This window comes from Pyrus communis, chromosome 8 (genome assembly GCF_041283825.1).
Source record: "Pyrus communis isolate YQ-2024b chromosome 8, ASM4128382v1, whole genome shotgun sequence".
Classification (NCBI taxonomy): domain Eukaryota; kingdom Viridiplantae; phylum Streptophyta; class Magnoliopsida; order Rosales; family Rosaceae; genus Pyrus; species Pyrus communis.
Window position 1 is genome coordinate 4129798 of NC_142572.1, and position 17960 is coordinate 4147757.

At 34.2% G+C, this 17960-nt stretch overlaps 1 non-coding gene across 1 annotated transcript; it reads left to right on the forward strand.

Annotated features, from left to right (window-relative positions):
* The first annotated feature begins 10544 nt into the window (after nt 1-10544).
* TRNAS-GCU (transfer RNA serine (anticodon GCU)) lies at nt 10545-10626 on the forward strand. Its single transcript has one exon. It is a non-coding gene; the product is annotated as a tRNA-Ser (tRNA).
* Nucleotides 10627-17960: the final 7334 nt, after the last annotated feature.

Consider the following 17960-nt stretch of genomic DNA (forward strand, 5'->3'; position numbering starts at 1 on the left):
AGTGCTCCAGTCTTCACAATTCAGATGGATATACACTATATTGATATATTGACGAGGAAGAATGGAGGCTACAGCAGCTGTCACATATATATTAATCAATATAGAATACGAAAGAGCATGTTAGATTTTATTATACTTCATAACATATATATATCATTCTATTTTGTAGTTTATGATAAAATTATATATATATATATATATATATTTTAAGTATAGACACACATTTATTTATTTACACGAAATATAATACATTTAATTAAGTCCACCTAGTCCGCCTAGCCGTCTAACCACCCTAATCCACCACCCGTCTAATGCCTAGCATCTTCTAGAATCTTGGTTCTATGCTGTTGAAAGCTAGATCCACATGAGGTGTGTGATGCATAGCTAAAAAAAAGGCCAGTTACTATCTGAATGACTAAATAAATACCAGCTAACGTGCCGAACCCCCACCAATAAGAAATAACTAAGATTGCTTAGAAAATGGCCATATTAAAAAAACTTAAATGGGTGTTATTCCCCCAAGGCAATAACGAGAAACGGTTTATCTTTATTCTTACCAGGCGTAACTATATATATATATATATTTTTTTTTTTACTTTCATATCAATAATAACTGCCCTTTTTCTTTAACAAAAAAATGTTACTTCTCAAAAACCTGTCTTTAAAATAATTTTGTTACATGAATCAATTATGACGAGCAAAGTAAATTGAAACATTGACTGCGCATATAATGTTATGAATAATATTGGACTACTCAAAGAATGAGTAAGAGTTCCTACTTAAAATTTTTCGTTGCCAATTTATAGAACTTCGTGTATATGATCAACCGTTCATATTATAAATCACTTTATAAATATCACATCTGCAAAAAATCAATTAAAACTAAGGTCGTTAGTCATCGAACTGTATAAAAACAGTCGATCGTAATTGGTAATAACATTACGAACCGTGTATGTCTTTTCTACAATAGATTGACTAAAAGATCTTAGTTTTAATTTTTTTTTTTTTTTTTTTTTTTTTTTTTTTTGCAAAGATGATCTTTACACAATAATTTATAATATGAACGGTTGTGATAATTAGCACAAAACTCTATGATTCGAACACGTAAATTTTTTGGTAGGAGTTCCTATCTTTGAATAAGCAAGCGTTGTTCTAACGTGATTACCTCGTTAAATAGTGTAGAAACAAGATTTTTTCTTTGATGCTATTGGTTTATTTAACGATATACTAGTAATAGATATATTCCTGGACGAGTCGTTTGTGTCGCTCCACTGTCCTGTCATATGTCATTTGTCGACGTTGGGGTCAATTGGCACTTGGTGCCTAAACGGAATATATATATTCAAAAACCATGTACACAAGTGGACGTATTCAATTTAATCATTTTTAGTGTCGGTGACATAGCAGGCCGTGTTCCAACCTTACGTAGTCTAATATTCCAAAGGGATATTAAGAGTGGCTTAATTGAAAAATAAAAGGTATTTGGAAGTTATTAGGTGATGAGGATTAGATATGGATGGCATAACCCTAGGTTTAGAGAAGAACGCGTTAGGGCCGCCGCATCCATGCGTATAGTCAACGTACACGACGTGCATGATGTTTGGGCGCGCACCAGAAGACATAGATCCCCAATACATATTACATACATATATACACACAAAAAGTTGACGAAATTAAGTACCCTACGGTGTTATAAAAATCTTTGCTTAACACCGTCTAGACCCGTATAGGCGTTAGGCGACTATCATGATTAATCCATAAGCGTTTAAAAAAATAAGAAATGGTGACAACCTGTTAATACCCCTAGGCACTTCTAGACTGCATAGATTGATTCTCACTTAGAAAATTGATAATTTTCATTTTGCAATTTTTTTTTCAATAAATTGTAAGAGACTTAGACTTATTGGATACTTTGATGAACATTCATTATATGTTTATTCCCATCTTTTCAATATATTCTAATACTTATAAATGTCATTTTATTTGGTAATTTATGTATTTTTTAAGCATAAGTAAACATTTATTTACATGTTATATGATAAATTTATTTAAAATTAAACAAACCGCCTAGGCAGGCTAGGCCCCTTCTTACCGTCCGACTAGCACCTTGCGCTTTTTAAAATCATGCCCAATATATAATTAAAAGGAAAATTGTAAAATGAGTAAATTATTCATTTCAAAACGAGAATATTTTTAAGAGATATTTCACCTACCATTTTTAAAGATATTTCAACTACCATCTCTTCAAGGGAGGAGAATTTTTAAAGGTATTTCACCTACCAAAATTATTATTATATGAGTTCTTCTTCAAAAAAACAAAAAAAAATTATTATTATATGATATAATCAAGCATGGGAATTTGGATCAGAGGCATACTCCGTTCTTTAAGAAATTAAGGTAAACTAGTCTTAAGGCCTGATTTGGTACTAAGATGATTTTAAAAAAAACTGGTATTAAAAAAAGTTGGGAGCTGTTTTTGTGTTTGGTAGACATTCAACTTCAGCTTTTTTTTCACAGTTTTGGGTGAAAAAAAAAGCCAAAAACAAGAAGCTGCAAAATCCAGCTTTGAAAAACCGACTTTTTTTCACATCTGTTTTACATAAAAGTTTATCAAACACTATAATATTGCTTTTTATTTTTTCAAAAGCACTTTTACAAAAAAGTTTACCAAACACTCTGCTGCTTTATTTCACAGCTGCTTATTCTCACAGAACAGCAAAAACAGTTTTTTTTCAAAGCACAACAATACCAAACCAACCCTAACTAGGGTAAACAAGTTAGACTAGTTAACCGACAGTAATACATTTATACTAAATAATACAAATGTATACATGTCGGTTATAACCGACATGAAATCTAACATAAGCAAAAAAAAAAAATGGCCAGCCCGGGGCTGGTTGGCTGGCCGAAAGTGGCTAGCCTTCTAGCCCTTTGGCCCTTTGGGATTCCGTGGGGCCCTCTTGGATTCTAGAGCCCTCTGGCCTAGCCTTCGGTTGGAGACGATTTTCGAACTATTTTCGGCCCTCTGATCCTCTTGACCCTTCGATTGGAGATGGCCTATCAGAAGGGACCAACCCTTGATTTTGGAGAGTTGAACGACAAAGTCTTCAAGCTAGTTATTAGTCACTTGCTATTTCATAAATAAGATACAACACCGACTCGTTTGATTGAAAACCAGTTCCATAGTTAAGCATGTGATTTCTCAGATTATATATATCTAGTTTAACAAGTTGGGCTGCATGACAAAGTCAGAGAACAAATACAGCTGCTGCGCTGCATGCTTCAATCTAATTAGTAGTTTAGACTGCTTTACTCACTTCTGAAACAATTTGCTTTACCATGGAATTCTGTTAATCTCTAGGTATAACAAACTCGCACATGTCTACTAGATGTTCTATATTAATCACACCAAGCTAGATTGAGTTGACACGGAAATATAGGAGTTTCTGGGTTTGACTTTGCTTGATTAGATTACGTAGTCATCTTACCCATCGTTTCTCAACTCGATCATCATTTCCATAATCTGTTTGACTAACAAATAGTTCATCAACTTGGCAGTCTACCTGATTAATCTTTGACTTCAAACTCTTTTACATTTGAGCACCAGATATAAAGGTTGTTTAAAGATAGACTTTTACAAGTCTTATTTTCTGGACAAAAAAATTCACTCAATTTTAATAAAAGGTAATGCTAGAGAAACTAAAATTTTTAAACTAAATGACATGGAAGTTGATGATTGGATCATAACTTAAGTGTTGATTAATGGCTTATTTCTTAGTGACACGTCATTGAATTTGCAATTTTAGTCTACAAAGTTAATCTCTCTAGCATTATTCTTTAATAAAACCCAAATTAATGAAAAACTGCTAATAGGAAAGTAATTTGACCTCTTATTATGAAATATTTACCCCTAACATATAATATGAACATATTATACCCCCAATATATATAATATATATGCACATATATAGTACTATATACACGTTCAAAAATATTATACTAATTAATTTATGATGAGCAAATACCATGAATTTTATAGGTAAGTTAATTTTGAATCAAATAACATTCCCTTAAATGTATCATCACATATATCGAACTCAATTCTCCCATAAGGCTGTAAAAGGAAAAAAAAAAATCTCCCGTAAGGCTATAAAAGGAACTTTCAAAAAGAATTTGTATGTCTTTTCTTTTCTTTATTCACTAGATGGATTCACGAAAATAAAACTGTTATGCACTATCATAAACTTTCACTATTTTCCTTAAGCTATCGATCGTTGTTTTTATTTTTGTTTAACTATACAACGATATATTTACATTAAGAGATGATAATAAAAATACTTTTGAACTCGCTATTCACGAGATTTGAACTTAGAATATCTTACAAATTAAGAAGAATATCACTAAATCGTAGAAGTAAGTGGTGGAACATCGATGACTATTAAGAATGCTGACTACAGAGTACGTATGAAACTATTAAATGATGATATTATTATGGCTCTTCTAACACATTACAATACGTAAGTGGTAGCCACGTATCAGTCTCTTGAACAATTCCTTCATTTTCATCTAAAGTATCTTTTGACTATAATGTTCACTAGATCCTAAGCATCTATTTTTCTTTTTTGGCTTCTTATTTTGTTATGATTATTTCAGTTTGCCTATTGTTTAATGTTCAAGCTTTTAAATGAAAATATTGACTTTCATGTCTAGATGTGTTGCCCACCTACAAGAATAAATATTCTAACACATACATTATTCTCTCATAATCGTACGCATAGATCTAATTTATCCACACCAAATAATTTTTTTTTTCTTTTTCTGCTGCCAAAAACTCACATAAATATATACATGATGCTTCTACAATGTGAGTTCAATTGAACGATATGAGTGATGTGGAGCTAAAAATAATTTAGAAAATTCTACAACTGACACATAATATTTTATTTATTATTAACGATAATGTCTTCATTAAATTGATGAGACTCACATTTGTTCCATGCACAGTTCAACCATCAAAGAGTATTGAGCTGTTGACTACAATTTCTTCTGAAATTGGTACCAGGTGGAATATCCTGTATATAAAAATTATAATCTACTGGACTGACTAATCAAACCCACTAGTCAACTAAGATAGATTTGTTAGTCAATAAATCTAAGATTCAAATACCAATTTCAATTTTCAAAAACTATTTTAGTCAGGAAGGTTGTATTTCGTTACAAGTTATTAATGTGTCAAGTAAGCATAGTAGTGAATACAATAAACAATAGGCCAAAATGATTTGACAAAAATTAAGGGTATTTTTGTCATTTTATCCTTATTTTATGGAGATTTTTTCATTGAATGACCAAAATGTTTGATTGTGGACAAACTCAGGGACCAATTCTATCGATTTCAAATCTCAGAGATCAAAGTGAGAAATTATTCAAATCTCATGGACCATTTTGGCTAAAAGCCAATATTAAATTTCCATTTTCGGGCATGAGATTGGTTCTTCAAGCATATCTAACTCTGACTACTGATAGTAATGGTGGTGATGACGATGATGATGAAGCTAGGCCAGAGTTGGCAATGGAAGAAGGCCATACTGGAGGTATCCTAACAAAATAATACGTCTATATAATTTTATTTAATATTAATTAATGATAAACTTTTAGGTTCGGTATGGCTAAAACTAATATTGCCCCGATAGCCCTTAGTTATATTAATCAGGAGTGCAGTCCCCTTTATATATATTGGAGTAATGCGACCAACTCTTTAAATCAAATTTACAAGTCACACGATAAGTCACCAATAGAAAATAAGCACGTTAATCAACACTTAAGTAATAATCTAATCATAAATAACCACGTCATATAATTTACAAAATTTCATTTAAAAAGTTGGTCTCTCTAGCATTATCTTATAGATTGTATATTATTTTGTTATATTTTCTAACATTACCCTATAGATTGTATATTATTTTGTTATATTTTCTAAAGTAGGATTACTTTGTTATATCTTCTGTAGAATTTTTCCATTTGTTTTCAAATTGTAATAATTATTTTTAGGACAAATTTGGTTCCTATCCCTAATTCGGGTGCATTTGTGCTCACCATCTACTTATTATTATTGGGTGACTTTATATTTTGAGATTTGTGTATATCTGCTATACATAACTCTAAATTTAAACTCATCTAACATTGATAAATAGAGGAGTGAGTATCACCATCACTTAAGGGTGGTGAGCAAAAATATTTTCCCCTAACTTTCAGTATTGTGTGATTGAAGCCTTATGAATTGTAAAATTTGATCGAGGTCATATATGTAGTAGGTATATATATTCCATGTGCATGAATTCATTAGTTTCTAATCCTATTCACGTACTACAGTATAATAATATTCCTCCTAACTTGTAAGTGAGAGGTCTCAGGTTTGATTCTCGCCAAAAATAAATATGAACTACATTATTGTTAACCTATTATGAAGCTAAACTCAACTCCTTAGTATAGATAATATCTATTGTTCAATAAAAATCCTATTCACCTAGGTATATTTTCTTGTTTTCTATCACCTTCACTATAAGTAAAATATTTCCTTACAGACAATATCAACACAATACATTTTCTTGTTTTCTATGACCTGCACTATAGGTAAATATATTTTCCATGACTTTAAACTAAAACTATTGACTTTCATGACTGGATGTGTTCCCTAACTAAAAGAACAAATATTCTAGAGCATACGTTGACACGCCCCGACCGAGATCAGGGCATGCTGACTGTCATGTGGAAGTGACGTAATAATGTGCATAGTGCGGAAGCTAATAAAAGTAGTACGAATAAATAAAATCCAGCTTTACACAACGTAAGAACATACATGTGCAATCGTAAGTGTGAAAACAAAGTTCAGAGCTCGAATACCTAATGCAGTCCGGGAGAAAATAACGCTACAAAAGCACACCCCAAAGGTGGTCCTACACTGGTGATGATCTGTCAGATATGCTGGGGAAATCCTCTGGGAAGCCACCACAAGTACTAGTCAACTAGAACCTGGAGGAACGCAAAACAAAAAGTGTGAGTGGGTAAAAACAAAGCTTTTCAAAAACCATTTCATAAACAAGATTCTAACCTCTCGCCGTAATACCTACATACTTCCCAGAAAAATAGGATATACATACATATATATATATATATATATATATATATATATATATAAGTCATGCTCAGAAATATGTCATGCCAAAAGCCTCGAATAAATGCAAGTGCTTAGGAAAATGTCAAAATCAATGCCATGAAATCTGTCAGCCGGAGTCACCTAACATGACCTGTACGGCTGAATCTAGAGCTCAAATCTCCATCTCACTAACTATACCTGCACACGAGTCGGAACCACCTAAAGTGGTCTGTACGACAGGACTGGGTGTAATATAAGTACGCTTAAGTGCTACGATCACGTGAAGGCTGGGTGAATAATCGCGGGTCACCTACGAGTCGGAACCACCTAAAGTGGTCTGTACTACAAGACTGTGCACCTAACTTGGATCCAAGATGAGCGTGTGGTGCGGGAGGTGAACATCACGTGAAGGACTGTGCCCAACTCTGGGCGGGAGCACGGACACCGGGGGTGCAGGTTATAAGCTCTCTATGCATCTCAAATCACTACTGAACATAAATATAAACCATACTCACCTGGCACTTACCTGTGCGCCTGCAGCACCAACATACATACATACATACATACATATATATATATAGGCTACTAACAATGCATAAACAAACGACAAACATAATGCATGGCATAAAAACGTATAAACGTTTCAATTCATTTTCTGGGAAAAGCATAAGTATATAGGTATATACGGAAAACCAAAAGCCCACTCACTGGTATGTAGAAGGGTCGTAACCCCCTTGCCTCGAGTGACCACGCTCGTCCTTAGGATAGGTCTCACCTATATGCGAAACAACAATAAAAACGTTAATTTTAAAACACATAACCAACATCATGAAATAACTTCTCATATATTACTCAAATGGGGTGTATGAATACACCAACGTGATCTACTCAATCTCAGGAACATCCATATATTTTTAGAAAAATTTTCCACCGTCGCACGCGCTCCCACGCGCCGACCACGCGCAGGCACGTGCTTAGCACACTGACGGCGTCAGTTAACGCCGTCAGAAATATTCCGTTAACTTTAACGGAATCCGTTAACGCCATTAGGAATATTCCGTCCAAACTGACGGAATATTTCGTCGTCTTCTTCGGCGAGGCTCCAGCGTCGTCGTCGGCGCCAGAAAACTGGGTAATTTTCAAAACCTTGTAACTTCTTCGTTTTTCAACCAAATTTCACAAAATTGGTATCAAAATGAAGCTTACAACGAGAGGAACAAATCCATACCACTTTCAAGCACTAAAACACACGGGATCTTGCCGGGAAAACACCACCAACTCCGGCCAACCTTGTAATTCACGATCCCAACATCCAAAACCTTCAAACGAACCACCCCGAGCATCTTAAGGACCTCACCAAGCTTCCTACAAGCTTGAAATTCCCAAAAACACAAGAATTAACGTGTGCATAAACAGTGACCAAATCGGGGTATCCTAAGTTCAACGTGAAAACGAAGGTATCCTTACCTGAAATGGGTATGGTTAAACTCCTACGGACCTCACGAGCACGAATATGTAATTTGTTTCCTCGATCTGTGAAGGTTTGGTGTGTTTTTGGGTGTTTCCGTACGTGTGGGAATGGAAATGGGAGAGAGAGTCAGGGAAACGGACAGGGCACAGGACAGAGAAAGGGGTGAGGGGTGTGGGGAAGTGTGTGTGGTCCACAACCAGCCAAACCAAGCTCAAAAACAACCACACAACGAAACAAACATACTAGGGGCAAAACCGTCATTTCACCCCTACGGTTCGAAAAGTCCGGGACGGGCTGTCACATACGTTGTTATCTTATAGTCATATGCATAAACCATAAGAAACTTTCATTTTGAAGAATATTTTTTTTTAAGGACAAACGATAAGAAAATTTACATTAAACTATGTCGAGGGAGATTTGAACACATAATTTCGGATACAAGAACAAATATTGGTCTTAATTAACTGAGTTACAAATCACTTGCTTTACTTTTAAAGAATCCGGTTGCCTGCATGATTAAATTATAAAAACCGCGTTAATTAAGAAAGGCTTAATTCATAAAATACAAATTCCAGCGGAGTGATTGCTCAAAAGACCAAGTCTATGAGATGAATGAGACCAACTAAACCCAAGTTGCCCAGTTTGTTGGGTCGTCGGCCGCAGTTGATTGGATCGATATTTGCCTATATATTGATGTTATCCATAGCAAGTGGCAATTAACTACTTATGTTGACTTGAATGGATTGACATTACTTAGTCATAGATCGATAATCTTGCTTTTACACACCTAATTATAGCGGACTTACAACCATCACACCATGGTTCAATGGTTGAGAATGAATTCTAAGTCCGCATTCCACATGACACGTACTGAGTTTGATTTCTGTCATTGGTGAATTACACAATAGGGGTCAAAAAAAAGTTAAAATGCATATGTGAGTCATCCTAACCTTCGAAAGAATGAATTGTTGCGACAATGCTTGCAAGTCCCTTAAAAAAATAAAAAAATTTATAGTGGACTTACTAAATCTAATGTAGTCAATAACGTACCTCATGATGAAACAGGTGCATGCATTCTTTCTCTCTTTCTCAGTCATAAGGCGAGTTTAAAGACTTTTAGTTTTTATTTTTTTTATGGTTTGACATTTTTTTGTCTATGTATGTTAATTCTTTTGTGATACGGTATATAATAAGAGAGATAAAGACAAAAGAATAATGAACCTGAGATGGATAAGTCAAATATACCTCTCAGAATATTACGCATCAATACTTAACAAGAGGATCATTTGAAACGACGAAGAAAACTTACGTGATATAAGTGTATAGCAACGATTTAAACATATTTAGGAGTGTCAAACCCATTTGAGCAACAATAAAGGATGGATGACAAGTTTAATACCAGATTAAAATAGATTATCATTTTTTAATATATGAGTGTCTCATTATACACGGATGATAAACTAATTCCCTCTTATTCAGGCCTTGTAACACATGAGATGGTATTGTACTTTTAATCCCCAAGTCAAATGGTACATCAAAGCAGAGCCGATGACCCTAATAAATGCAAGGAGTTCAAACTCAGGTTTTGTTTCAAAATCTTTTCTCACTTTCCACTAGACCAACCCTTTAGAAAAAGGATATCATTTATTTTTAAAGGGTTATAACGCCTTTCGATCAAAATGGTCCTTGTAATAGAAAATAAAACTTTGTTATGTGGGGATGTATACAATTGGCTTGGAAATTGAGGTAACGAAAGTCTTCTTCAGACTGGGCGTTGAGGCCTCTTTCAAAGGCCCACATGAATTCTTTGTGTTGAGATTTTTCATCTAAAGGCCCACATAAATGATTTGTGTTGTGATTAAAGGCCCACATGAATCCAAATAACCACAAATATGTAGGCAGCACTCTTTGTCAACAAGCGACGCTTTGGCCGAGTGGTTAAGGCGTGTGCCTGCTAAGTACATGGGGTTTCCCCGCGAGAGTTCGAATCTCTCAGGCGTCGTTTCTTTTTTTTGTTTAATATTTTTTTCTTCCTTTGTTTTTTCCTCTGGTTGGGCCCACGGAATGAAAATATACTAATTTATTGTTTTGTTCGACTGCTTGGCCCCACAAACCTGTGGTTAGAAAATACTGAAAAACTTCTATGAGTTTGTTCTAATATTATTTATCGTTTTGTTCTAATATTATTTATCGTTTTGTTCGACTGCTTGGCCCCACAGACCTGTGGTTTGAAAATACTGAAAAGCTTCTATGAGTTTGTTCTAATATTTTTTTCTTCCTTTGTTTTTTCCTCTGGTTGGGCCCACGGAATGAAAATAAGCTAATTTATCGTTTTGTTCGACTGCTTGGCCCCACAGACCTGTGGTTAGAAAATACTGAAAAGCTTCTAAGAGTTTGTTCGACATCTAAAAAAAGTAAATAACTGTGACTTGCCACCAATTATTCATTTAAAATAATAATAATAATAATCTAACGGTTGCTTGGCCCCACAGACTTGTGGTTAGAAAATAGTGAAATGCTTCTGAGTTTTTTTTACATAAAAAAAAAAAGATAATCGTAACTTGCCACCAATTATCCATCTTTTAAAAAAAAAAATAATCTAATGACTGTAGTAAGAGTTTAATAAATAATTATTAACAACAAAATTATTAACCACGTTTAAAACTTGAAATAAAAAATTGAAAAGTTGATTCCTCTTTCTTCCCCCTTCGTCTTCCGAATTTGAATATATTTAATAAAAAATTGCAACGAGACTCGCAATGCATTAACAATTTTGATACTTTTGATATTTTTTTAAAGTGTTCCAAACTTATTTCGATAAATAAACTTTTAAAATATTCTGAATTCTTATATACTCAAAATTTGTATTTTGTTATTAACTTTTGTATTTTAATGTTAGTTTTAGATATATTTCGTTAATTTTTTTTTTGTATTAAACATACTTCATATGTTAAAATAGATAATGTGACATCCCACATTGCCCAAGGGAGTGATCCTTAAATGTATATTCTCATCCCTACCTAGCACGAGGCCTTTTGGGAGCTCACTGGCTTCGGGTTCCTTAAGAACTCCGAAGTTAAGCGAGAAGGGGGTTAGAGCAATCCCATGATAGGTGACCTACTGGGAAGTTGCTCGTGAGTTCTCAAAAACAAAACCGTGAGGGAATGGTAAGCCCAAAGCGGACAATATCGTGCTACGGTGGTGGAGCGGGCCCGGGAAGTGATCTGCTCCGGGCCGGGATGTGACAATTTGGTATCAGAACCTAACCCTGGTCGCGTGTGTGCCGACGAGGACGTCGGGCCCCTAAGGGGGGTGGATTGTGACATCCCACATTGTCCAAGGGAGTGATCCTTAAATGTATATTCTCATCCCTACCTAGCACGAGGCCTTTTGGGAGCTCATTGGCTTCGGGTTCCTTAGGAACTCCGAAGTTAAGCGAGAAGGGGGCTAGAGCAATCCCATGATGGGTGACCCACTGAGAAGTTGCTCGTGAGTTCCCAAAAACAAAACTGTGAGGGAATGGTAAGCCCAAAGCGGACAATATCGTGCTACGGTGGTGGAGCGGGTCCGGGAAGTGATCCACCCCGGACCGGGATGTGACAAATAAGGCAAACACTTAGTGAACAAAATATGATAAAATAGATGGTTATATTAATATACCACCAAATAACTTACATTTAATAAATTACATGTAATAAAAAGACAAAGAATATTCAAAAACTTTTAAAAACATATGAATTTTCAAATTATGTTCCTAAATTTTTTAGATTACTCCGCTTCTAAAGTTTCTGAAAATTCCAAACTTAAAAATTGTGTTCCAATCCAATTCCGAAATTTCGGACCGAAAATTGGAAATTTGGTTTTCAATCCGGTCCTTTCGAAAAACACCCCTAATCTCTCCAAGTGAATATTAAAACCCCAAAACAAAGTAGAATGACTTATATGGCATCAAATGCACCATGACATCCTGTATAATAATATAAAGAATATGTTCGTTACTCTCCACATAATCTTGTACTAATAACACGAAATACTACCATGACGGTATGTGTCACGCCCCGACCCTGAAATATTTGTTTTATTTCGGGAAAATAAGTATATTGGTGATAGGGCTGGACTAAACTCTTGTTTAGTTAACATACTATTAATCCCAATTAAACACTTTAATTTCATGAACCCTCACAATAAATTTATAACCAACATTTAATTATCAAAGCATGAGGATGAAACTCAAGTTATTAACCCAAACTCTCTTCTCTTAGCACAATCGTTCAACAAAAGATTTACCTTGATTAATTAGCTACCACTTATCGTGTTTCTTTACTTATAGGTCTTGTTTCGATCCATGGTCCACAATCACAATTTCTATATCAAATGCACTATTTCTTTTCACACTTTGTCACCACCTTCCTTTATAGATCAAATCTCATTCTAATTATTTATTCTCAAAGTATTTAATCTCACTCATTTTATGACTGCATCTAACGTCTCGTTAGACTGCCTACGTACCCTAAATAGGGATCAATCACATTTTCATAAATGCAAACCAAACCCAAATATATTCATTTAGTCCCACATATACCACAATTGTATTGACATTTAAACCACAGCAGATTAGGTCTTAGAAGCATAATTATAATAACGAAATTCGCATCAAAACACAATGTCGGCTCCCTTGCCGTGCGTCGTCGCGGGTGGCGGTCGGCCACCCCAGCTCGCCGGAAAACTCAACTATATCTAAAATTTCTCAAAAATTACAGAATTGAAGATCTCAAGGAGTTGAGCAAACTTTATACCTGCGGCCAAGTCCAATTTGGCCGGGAAACACCTCAATTTGGCCACGAACCGCTGGAATCCTTGTTTTTTGGTGTTATTGATTCGACTCCAAACCAACTCCGACGCCCCAACCAATGCATGAGCTCTGTTCCTGGGTTTGAGGAGAGTGTTTTGGTAGTAGTAGTTGGAGGAGTTAGCTTCATAATTGGTGAAACCGCCGCACCCTCCTTTGAGGGTTTTACATAAAATTTGAACCCCAAATTTGACTGTTTTAGAGAGAAATTAAGAGGGAGATCAAATGGTAACGACATGAGTGTCATTTTGACACCTTTGTCGTCGTCAAAGGTGGCCGAAAATTCAGAAGGTGGCCGGGTCGGGTCATGGGTTGGGGAAAAACCTGGTTTCCCCATGCTTCCCTCTTTCTCTCCTTTCCCTCCCGATTCTTCTCCCCATTGGTCCCCCCTTTTCTCCTCCTTTCTAACCTTTTCTTTTCATCACACCCGTTCATTCCCCTTTTTTTTCCATCTCAGCCACACATGTGGCACAACACATTGGCTCCAATTTTCTGGAGCCTTCTAAAATGAAATAAAATTACTAAAATATCCCTAACTTTAAACGTTAATAACTTCTTCGTTATAACTGCGTTTCACGAATGGTTTACGCCTACGTGTCGTGAGATCGAGCTCTCTTCAAAAAATATAAATTGTGACCTCGAGAGGTCTACGAATTTTAGATAATTAATTTTCCAACTTTAAACCTCGTAACTAGTTTAATTTAAAACTTAACCCACATCACTTATTATAAATTCTTGAAAAATCAAATAAAAGCTCAATACTACAATTACATTAATTGTAATAATTTCCCACTTCTATTTCCATAACCATAAATCGATTTATTTTCGATTTTCTCTATGCATTCATAATTATGAATATTTAATTCATATATTTAAATTTTCAGGGTATTACAGTATGCCATGTTATACACAAATTGCTAAAACAAAAAAGTTTAAATGAAAACCAATAGACTGAATAAATTAGTGGGGTGCAGAAGGTTAAAGAGAAGAGCGGAAGCAACTTTTTATTGAACAATTTACTGGTAAATCCCAAATTAGATCCAGAATTAGTGCTTAACCTTCTAGATAAGTTCCTTCCTCCCTCAGTTGTTACCTCCCCTGCCAACTTTCTTTCCCAAATGATATGAAGCTTCAATTACGTCCACCGAAATTCTAGTGAGATTTTATTCCCTATTAAGTGGTTGACCACAGAAATTGAAATCCTTAGATATCTTTTTTGGGTGGATGTCTTTTGCCCATCGGTTACTCGTTCCTCTCTATTTATCAAGCACGCCAAATGGATGACCTCAAAACTTTAGTCTGGGAATCCAGTTGGTCAAGTGATGAAACGTAAGAGTTATATGAGTAGTGATTTTCACAGTTTCAGTTTAACTTTCGATGGTTTTATTGTTAGTGTAATTAAATTGAAAAATAATTAGTAATTGGTGATTCAAAAGCGAAGAGGTCTTTTTATGGAACCTTAATTTTTTTCATGATATTAGAGCATATTGTCTTATTTCTCATGTGTGAAACTCAATGGCTACAGGTGCTCACGTCACCTGATTTCTATTGTTACGTGATAGGTTTGAAAATTCGTCACACGTAAGGGGACGTTTTGAGAGTATCATGAGTCCCACATCGGACAACAGACATTGCATTTGTTTATAAGTAGTCAGACTACTATTCATCTTGCCAATTAATTTTATGATAAAAACTCAAACGTTTTTGCCATTTAGTACTACGGTTAAGTGGTATTTCTCTTAACTTGGAAGTGAGAGGTCGTAGATTTGTTTCTTACCAAAGGCGAATTTGAATCACATTATTGCTAACTCATTGTGAGGCTTAGCTCACTCCCCCACCCCTCTAGTGTATATAATATCATTGTTTTTTTAATTTAAAAAAAAAAAAAAAAAAAGAACTCAAACCTTGTTTAATGCTGATATTGTTATCGGTCTGAACATGTGTGTAATATTCTCTCAAGTAGGAATGCACATAAAGAAAACTACCGAAAGTGTTGGGTGATGATGAATGCATGAAACTTCACTTTCGTGGAGGTCAGGTCAGGTTCTTATTCCGGATCCCCTCCATTATTTTGTGGCAGCCACACGACTGAGTATGCGACCATGAGTGCTTGGGGACCCATGCTTTTTAACCTGAGGCTGCTGTGCAAGATGCTTCACATATGGAGGAGGTTAGGGTAAAAAGAAAAAACATATATTAAGCGTTGAGACTTGTGAGTATGAATTATGTATCTAGTCGAGAAGGGAAGAGAAGTCTTGCCTATTAATCTAGATAATTTCGAGCTTATGGTGGAAGGTCAACTTTTCTCATAAAGTCAAATAAGAATAAAACTAAAAATAGTAACTAGCTAAAGATGAACGAGTTGATAGAGTTTCAACTTCTTTGTGATGTCAATGGTTGATCGAATCTAATTTGAACTACAGGGATCATTTGTTCAACTTCACACCAAATACTTCTTAGAGACATGAATTATTTTGTCTAAACCAAATGATTCACCACAATTTTCAAACTCAAATGGGCCAAACAGTCCCAATATTTGACATTAAGAGTATGCTCTAGTAAATTTACGTATTATACATGTATTTACATATAATATGTGTACCACATATTTTAATACATGTATTAAACACGTACGTGAGTACTTTTTACATTTAATACATGTTATTTCACACATTTTCAATAATACATATAAACTTAAAATAAAAATAATAATCTCTACTAATTAATAAAACACTCATTGTCAACCAAAACCCTATGAAATCACCAGTTTAATCCTCTAATTAAAACAGAACATGAATAAGAAATATGGGGCAGAAATGTAATTTCACACAACCAAATTTTACTGGTTTATTTTTTTCAAAGCCTTACCTACATGTAATCCTAACATATCTCTAATTTAAAAAATTAAAAAATAAATAAATAAAACTTCACACTTCCACATTCTCTATCACTCTCTTCCTCTCTCCTTCTATTTCAAAAAAAAAAAAAAAAAAAAGAAGAAGATTTCTCACACACTTTGTGTGTGCCCATATGCTAGTATATATAAATTTAACGTATTTTTAACATATTTTGAATATATATAAATTTAATAATTAAAAAAAGTTGCTGAATTTTTCAAAGTAAATTTTTAGCAAAGTTATCCAATATTAACGTACGTATTATTCAAATATTATACCAGTTATGTAGTTTATGAATGTTAAGATATATATATATATATATATATATATATATATATAGATATATATAGGAATTGTTATTGGCATTTCAAAAATCTTATTTTACACTCCAAACTTTCTATATTTGGAAAGAAAAAAACACTTGCGAGAAGTGTAGAATGAGATTTTTAAAGTGTCAATAACACTTCCCATATTTTTATCAAACGATATTATCTACATTAAGGAGAGTTGCACAGTGAATGTGATGGTCACAATTTCTATCAACGGATTAGTCTGATTTGATCATCATGTGCTTTGCTTGGACTTCTTTGTCTTTTTAGCCTAATTGCAGCTTATTTTTATTTTTATCTCGTTTAACATCTTTAACATCTTCTTCTAACAATCAAGTTCATGTTTGACCCAAAACAAAGAGAAGGGGTGGGATTAACCTCGCAATGAGCTATCAATAATATGGTTCAAAATCTCATTTGGTGAAAATCAAATTTAAGACCTCTTACTTACAAGTAATGAAGAATATCACAGTTCTTACAAACCGTAGTATTGAGTGATATCAATGCTAAGTTAGACTCCACGAATCAAACCAACACAATTTTGGTTGCCCAAGAAGAGCAACTGTTTTTGAAAGTCACTTTTTTTGTAAATGTTCTGTCTGGTAATGTTTTATAAAATAAATTATTGGCATATTGTATAGAATATAAAACAAAAAGAATTTTGCAGGTTTATTATAGTGCTTCTAGTATTTTAATTCGAAAATGATTGTTTAAGAAATAAAACATTAGAACGGAAAACTACCAAATGAAAATTTGTTGCCCTTGTTGAAAGTTTCATTTTTTTTTGCTATTGTTTTGGAATACTTTAGGACCTCAAATTGACTCCCTTTCACTGACATTACAATTATCAACAACTCTCCAATCCTTCAAACAGTAAATTAAACAGTAATATATGAGGCTTACAATCTAACTATTTGAATCATTCAATTAAAGGATCATACTTGCCAAATTAGACATTGTTCATTCATCTGATTTTGACTAAAAAGACTACGATGTGTTCTTACAAAAATTGAATACGATATGTTATGAATGAAAATTGAAATAACCGTCATGAAATTCAAATTGATTAAATGTCTCCAATTTGATTGGCCTTTTACAAGGTTGACATTTTGAAGGGAGACTTTTTTTCTTTTGACAAACGATAACGTTAGTAGAAAATGGGATTGATGAGGATCGAACCCGCATAAGGGTGCTTAAACATGATTATTTTCCACTACTGCAATAAACCATTATCTATGAAGGGGGACTTTTTTTATTGGGA